Source organism: Melozone crissalis, unplaced genomic scaffold, assembly GCF_028551555.1.
Source record: "Melozone crissalis strain CALT ecotype California unplaced genomic scaffold, PUWL_Pcris_2 ptg000005l_1, whole genome shotgun sequence".
Lineage (NCBI taxonomy): Eukaryota > Metazoa > Chordata > Aves > Passeriformes > Passerellidae > Melozone > Melozone crissalis.
In genome coordinates, this window is record NW_026535783.1 from 52,691,518 (window position 1) to 52,699,605 (window position 8,088).

Sequence of the window (8,088 nt, forward strand, 5' to 3'; positions counted from 1 at the left end):
TCTTAAGCCCAACTGCACAAACAAATAACTCATCACCAGAACTTAGCACTTATGCATTATCCAAACAGGAAACAGAGACGTCAAAGAAGCACACTTTGGATTAAGTAATATATGAGATGAAAAAGATGATGTAATATTTTTTACTCCTGCTCACAGATCTTTCCAAGTATTAACTTCATAGGCATTAATTTGTTTAGTCAGTTTTCCTCCCTAAATTTTTCTTTACTTATAACCCCAATAGTAATAAGTGATCTCATTTTGCTTGATCGATTTACATTTTCCATGGACTGTTAGAATGAAGGATTATTTTACCCTGAAATTTCCCGAAGTTCACCTGAACAAATACAGCCTTGGATGTGGCCCAGAAATCATTCTCTGAAGGTTGTAAGAATAGAATATAGACAGGGCAGACAAAACAGGATAGCAGAAAGTACAACCAAAGAGACTATGACATCCAAATAACTAGCAAATAACATACAAGTTGGAAAGAAGAACAGAAATTATTTGGCTCAAAATTATGTTCTCACTTAGCCTTTGAATAGTCACTGGAAACTATTAAATTATTGGATAAGACACAAAAATTTATATATAGAGCCTACAAAAAGTTAAGAATGAACAAAGTGAATATCATGTGTACATACTGGAATTAGTAGTTAGGCTAAAGAGCAAATCAATCTCAACTTTTTAAGCTTTAGATATATTCATACTAGATTTGTTCCCTCATTGCACTTACTCTTCTGTTGCTTTTTGTTGTTGATATTTGGGTTTTATTTTTTAAGTCGCTGTTGTTCCAAAATCTTCTCAATGTGGAGGAATGGAATAAATGTTAATATTCTATTCAAATGAACGATCTGATTACAGAAACACAAAGGGAAGAATTTTTTGGAGTAAAATAATGTTAAAGAAAAAGCTGCATTTGGAACTTGTTCCAAAACTCCAAGGAAAATAGGAAAAGAGGAGTTAATAGGCAGAAGATGGTGGGAAATATATAAAAGAGAGGACTCAGCTCTGGAAGAGTGAGGAAATTGAGTTGGGACATGGGTGTTATTTTATTGTGGGTTTTTTGTTCTTCTACCCAAAAGAAAAGTAAGATGTAAAACATCAGCTGAAATAAATCTTCAAGAATGTGTCCTTCTCAAGTAACACTTGTTTTGATTTGCAGCTTCAGAAATTTCAGTTTTTCTAAGCACTTAGCTATGATATTTAATTTTTCAGTAGTTCATTGCTTTAGCGTCAACCAGTATGTGGTGTTACAGAGAAGAATTTATCTATCTACTGTATAGCTGTATCAGTAGGGCCAAAAAATATAGGAAGACATTTGAAGAATGGGAAAACCCATCTGTTCATACTGGAGACTTCAGGAGCAAACAAGAAAAGAGAAGAGGCTGCGGTTAAGCTAAAAAGGTAATTCAAAATTATCACTTTATGTTGTAGACAATGAAAAAGGTGGAAGAGCATCCACAGTGGATAACAGCAATACTATATTGAATGTATAGATTTCAGAGGAAAGGAATTTTATAGCTCAGGTAAAAAATAAAGTTAATGTGAGAATTGTAGCCATAGATAAATAAAAATTACTACCCCAAAGTTGTTATGTACACAATCAATGTACAGTATCTAGTCTTACTGGGATGTGATGACATAGGGAAAGATCAGTGCTGAGCAGCAGAAAGCGTGGAGATGTCTGCAGAGAGAAAGGAAATAGGAAGAAGGTTTGGAAGGAAGGACTGGAAGCTGTCTTAAATCATATTGAATCTGAACTGATTACTTAATTCCAATATACCCAGAGACATATCTTGAGATTTTCATCTCTACAGAGATGAAGGAGAAAGAAGTCAAGGGTGACTTAGGAAAGCTAGTCTAATAACCTATTTAGATAGGAAGAATAAGTGAAAGGGATGAAGGACAGGGCTGCTTAAGCCTCCGTGGGAAAGTGATGAATAAAGCACTCTTCCAGACATACAGACCAATGCAAGGCAGCAGCAGGCATTCATCAAAATAAAAACAAATTGAAAAAATAAGGTCAGTTAAAACAGTGTCTCAGAGTCTGAGACCTTTAAAAAGAAAGCAACATGAGAAGAAACAAAGGCTTGTGGTGAGTGTCTCAGATATCTGTTGACCCTGGCTGAGTATTCTGGGGTCTCACATTCCATCTCTGAACCAAGCTTGGTGTTTTGGGGACACTAATTGTTAAACTAATTTGGGACTCTGCCAATGTGGTACAATAGAAGAATCTACCACTGTATTTTAAGAAGGCTTTAATTGAATGCAGACACTCAGACTCACTGAAGGGATCCAGATTTATCACTTTGCCTAATCTCTATTTTTGAAACACATATTATTGTAACTAGTATGCAAAAAACAGCCGTCTAGCCAAATAAATGCTGCCTGACACAACAGCAGTAACAGCTGTTTTATCTCCTTTCCCATAATTTGGCGCTGTAGTATAGAGAGTATTTTAAAGTGCACTTTGATGCAGTAATTAATGGGAATTTAAATTATCAGTGTCCTTTCAACTGAACAAACCAAGACGTCCATTAGGTATAAATAATTTAAAAGGCTGGGTTTTAAATAAGATAGTCAATTATTGAAATTCCCACATTAATAACTAGCTATGCTAATCTGTTTCTCTTCTAATGTCCTCAGGAGTGCTGAGAGAAATCACACACATTCAAATGACTGAGAAGGCTACTACGCATAAAACATTTGAAATTACTCTATCAACTCCTATATCCAGTTGAAAAAAGGCAACTCTGATACCTTCTTCAACTACTAGCTTATTCATCCACAAATGAGGCATTTTCTAGGACTTTTTCCAAAATATCCTACAGTTCTATTGGCTATGTTACAAATTATAAAAGGAAATAGCGTAGTGCTATTTATAGGAATTATATATCTCAAAAATGTTTCATGTTTCATTCATCAGTGTAAACATCATTAGAGATAAATCTCAAAGATTGTAACATTGCCAATTTTTCAAAGCAATTTAACACTTGAAAAAATTGCTTAAGAACTGGGAAGATTCACCCAAACTATCCAAAGAAATTCAGTGAAACAGTCTTATTACTCCATATTCCCAGTTCTATAATAAATGCTTGAAACATTTTTCAGAATTAAAATTGGCATTTCTAAGAATTCTGACTTAGGAATAATTCAGAGATGATTACACTTAAGTTTCCTAAGCACCACAGCATGTCAGTGAGAACCAGAGCAGTACAAATCAGAGCAGTCACAGACACCCACTACTCCCGCTGGCAATATGTGTTGGTTTTGAGCTAATTTCTGCACATTCCCCACATTCTATGATAGGAAGTGGATTCCTAACATATTTTATGCTTATCTGGATGCTCAGGATTTTACACACTGATCATGGCATTGCCAAGATCCAAAAGAAGGAACAAACAATGATGCAGATTGTTTTTTGTTGGATTCCCCTTTGTTTTGGTCTGGTTTGGTTTTTGTTGGATTCCCCTTTGCTTTGTTTATCCAGTAGACTATCGCATTTCCACACCTTATACTCTGATAAAACTGTCCTTACAGAAGATATAATTATGCCCTCCAGCCCAGGAGTGTGAATTAGTAGTTTATCCTCATCATCTATTAGTAGTTTATCCTTGTCAGCTATCTGTAATACTGTAATCTTTTAGGATGTTTTTGAAATCCCTGTCTTGTCTCACGTGGCTCTAGTTTCACTGTTTTCCTTTCCTGCTCCTATCACAAATGCATCGAAACTCTTCCTACTTCTAATACTGATAATATAAAATGATCACATCATCCTCTAAAATAGGTTAAATGAGCTTTCCAGGCAATGTAAAAGAAGGATAGAATTCTCAGGGTAAACCATGCTGTCTTGAATCAACTTGACCATTGTTTCAACCTTTATCATTGTTTCTCCCTGAGAAGTCTTTACTTTCTGTTTTCAGGCTTATTGATTATAAAGCCAAATTGGAAACCATGCAGTGTAGGACTTTTGCCAGCACTAAATATTTTGGTTTATCCATAACTCTGAAAATAAATTAAAAACAGCAACAAAATACAAAAGGAGTTGTTGTAAATTTAAGCTTCCTGAGAAGTAACTCTTTTACCATCTGCTTGGACCTTGCCACAAGCTATTCCAATATGCTCAAAATTTAAAATGGCCCCTAACCTTTGGAGGGCATATTGTACAGCAATATCTTTCATTAGCATAACGTTTTTAATTTTTCCAGAAAGTAGTTAGCACATCATATATAATTTAAAAAGAAAAAAATAATAACATTAAGTCCATTTTAGCTATAGAATACCTGAAATACCCATCAAATATGAATTTTAAATTATAATCTTACAAGTCAGACATACTCCCTCTGAAAAAAACCTCCGACAGCATTAAAACATCCTGTGGGACTACATCATGTTTATGTGAATGGCCTCATAAAAGCACTAATCTGACAAGTGACAGATTAAAGAGATTCAGATGTCCTAAGAAGCCTGGAGGCACACAACTTCAGTGTCTTCCAAAGAACAAAAGATATTTACATACATACTGACAATAATTTGGGGATGATCTTTTAATGTGGAGGATCACATACAGTCTACATAACCTGGGGAAACCTGGATCTTGCTAAAAGAAAATATTTGTGAATTGGAAAAATGCTCTTTAAGGTTGAGGCATGTATTTTTGATATGGCCTGCACACTAATCGACACCAGTAGGCTTTTCTTCGTCAGTCACTAATCACAATTATGTACTAACAATTACAATGTAGCAATTTCCTTATAACTGGGCAAACTACGGAGTATTATAATGTTAACTTCCTCAGCACAAGGCCATGTGTTCTGAATTTCAGCAGAAAAAAAAAATGGAACATGTACAAAGAGGTTTAACCACAATTCTTAAAAAACTCCATCACTTTTGAAATCAGATTTCATTGTTCATTGCAGCACACAACACTAAATTTAAGTGACCCTTAATATTAGATACTTTCCAAGAATATATACACTGAATAAATGATGAAGGTTGAAGCATTACTGGCTTAAAACTAGCAAACAAACTTGCTAATTTTACCCTACACAGAAGAGAACATATAACCTCAGAACTTTTTCAGAACTCAAAAAGGAATCTATTAAGAAACCCCAAATGTGTGTCAGCACACTTAACAATTGCTCCAGTATCTGTAGCTTTTAATGACACAGTAATGAAATCTTTTTTGGGATAAGACTGTTAAGGCAAACAAATGCAATAAATGCTTTCTTTTAACATAACCCACTGAACTGTCTTCAGAAAGATGATAGTTCTGCATGAAGCTTCTTTGAAAATATTGTGCCTTTTCATTAAAAAATGGCATTTCTGTAAATAACACTGACTTTGTACTTCAGCTTAATAACAGCTTGTATGTATAATTAAGGCACAAAAATTTCATCTAGTGTTTTGGCTTTAAATTCCATGTAATTGAGCTCACAAGGTTGCATCAGTAAAGACTTGTGTTCACCAGAACTCTGGCTAAAAGAAAACCTTAAAAAATAAATTTAATGACAGAAAAACCCTGCTGAAGGATTTATGGTATTCTCTTGTATGAAGAATTTTATTTCTCCAATTATTCACTGAAACCTGAATCAATCACTTTGTTTGATATGGTATCTCTATATCAACTTTAAAAGAAGGTGAAAATCATACCCAATATAAATAAAGGAGACCTATTTAGGAGCTTTTGCTAAACAGGCTTTTGCTAGAAGTTTAGGATTCTGGACAACAAGCTGCTGAATTTCTTTAGGGATCCAGCCCTTTACTAAAACACACATTTCTCACTAGTATTAGCTTTCCTTTAAATTAAAGACCATCATTCTCGTAACAACTCCTTTCACCTTATTGCTCATTTACACTTTAGGTAAATATCTGCATGTTAGCATGAGAGATTTGCTGGGATCTCTAACTCAGGATTGTACTGGTCACATCATAAAAACTCAGAATTTGAATCACTATCTTTAAATAGGATGATGGCCCTCATGGAAATTACACTTATTTTTCACAGCTCCTAAAGTCATCTACACTGCAAACACTCTTAACAAACACTGTTAAAGCCATCAATACTGCAAACCTACATCTTGCTATAGGGTGTGTAAATTTCTCTTCTATGCCATTGGTTTGTGTGTGTTCAGGGATAACCATGTCTGCTGATGAGTCAACTGCCTTGTGTTTCTGCAAAATAATCAAATAATCTTTCTCCCTGCTAATGGTCAATTCTGACTGCAGCATAAAACTTGTTTCCCCAGTATCTATCCTTGTTAAAGACAGATGCCTTGGATCACACCCTTAGAAGCACAACAACAGCCTTTTATTTCTCATAGATTCTCTCACACACTAAGTTACACTTCATCTTTAACTATGTTGTGTGTAAGTAGGAAACTTTAAATAGCATTTTTGTGTTTTTGTCTCTGAAATAATTAAATTAGCTGTTTAAGAAGTGATGAATGATCTATATTAAAACACAAGTGAAAATAATTAGCTGGAGATAACATTAATAAAACATTACAGTGATTAGTCCTAGGAATTCATGCTTTCCTTATTTGAACAGAAAAGATAGAATCAAAACAATAGGTTGGAAACAAACAATACTGATATTGCAAGGACATTGCAATTACTGAAAATAATTAGGAAAGAGAAGTAAGAGCTGAGAATTAAAATACCACAACTGATTAAAAGTAAACATTGTTAATGATGATAATTATAGGGCTACTTAAGAGAAGAGGAAAGAGAAAGGAAGAAATTAATTATGGAGAAAAAAATAAGGCACATATTGACCAAGAGTATTACATAGTTATTAATGCATGCTTTTCCTTCAATTGCAAAATATCCATAAAGAGGTAGTGAATAAAGAAAATTCTAATTTACAAAACCTAAATAATAGAAATTGCTATTTCAGTGTATAAGATCTTACTGAGCTATTACCTACACCTTACAACTTGGTATCATAGCCAAATTAAATAATTATACATCAACAGTAGTTCACAAAATAGTACTAAATAGAGAAAATATACATGGTGGCCCCCATGCAATAATAAGGCTGTCTGACTGTCCCACAGAAACCTTTTAAAGATGGGGGTTTGCTAGCTGAATACATTTTTAAAAAATTGCAAATTTCAACTAGTACTGTTTCTCTTAACATTTTTTTTCCTAGCCTTTTCTTATGTGGTATTCATGGAACGGATACACAAGAAATTGGTGGGTACATTTGCAAAGTCACTGAATGACAAGTAAGCACAGGTCATATTTTAACATCAAAATTAATTCAACTGATGATCTTTCCTGGGAGTCGCATTTCATTATGAATTGTTGCAACAACTGGAGCACTTGGAGAAAATCCTAAAGGAGAAAATTGGTCATTATAATTTAGTAAACTAGGAAGAATTACACTTTTTCTTTTGATGAAGTGATGCATCACACTCTGTTGGGGATTCACAGCATGTCCAGGACACAGTGCACAGTCATTTGTAGTGCTGCAGAAAGAAAGTCAAGGTACAAGGTCATTAAGAAGGGGTTCCATGAAGCAGTTTCTGACCAACTTCTGACACTGAAAATTAGAATTGGAGTCACTGTTAATATGCAGAGTATATATTCTGGCCTTGAAACAAAAAACCCTCGCCTTGTGACGTAACAGCAGGAAAATTAATAAAACCAAAGTTGAGGGTATATCAGGAGCTTTTATCTGCATCCTCTACTTACCACCTGTATGCCAGTCTCTGGATTCACACTTGTGGAACAGTCACTGTTCCTAGCAAGTTAAGATTCTTGTGGTTTTGGCTATCTGATTTCAATCAAAACATGTGACTCAGAGCCAAATCATGGTATTTTTTAAAGTGATTGTACACCAAGTGGTCTTCAGGAAGCACAGATAAGAGTACATGCAGTGAAAAAAGTAAGAAGCACCTTTTTATTTCTCATCTGTCATATTAATTAAAGAATTATAGTGGCCCTGAACCTCTATTAGTCCTATTCTAAACATAATAAGTGAATCACTCTCTCTTTAAAAAACAACGAAAGAGGAAACATTGTTTTATTCTTCATAGTCTGGTCATAAACAATGAAATCCACCGAATAAATATTTTGCAAGTC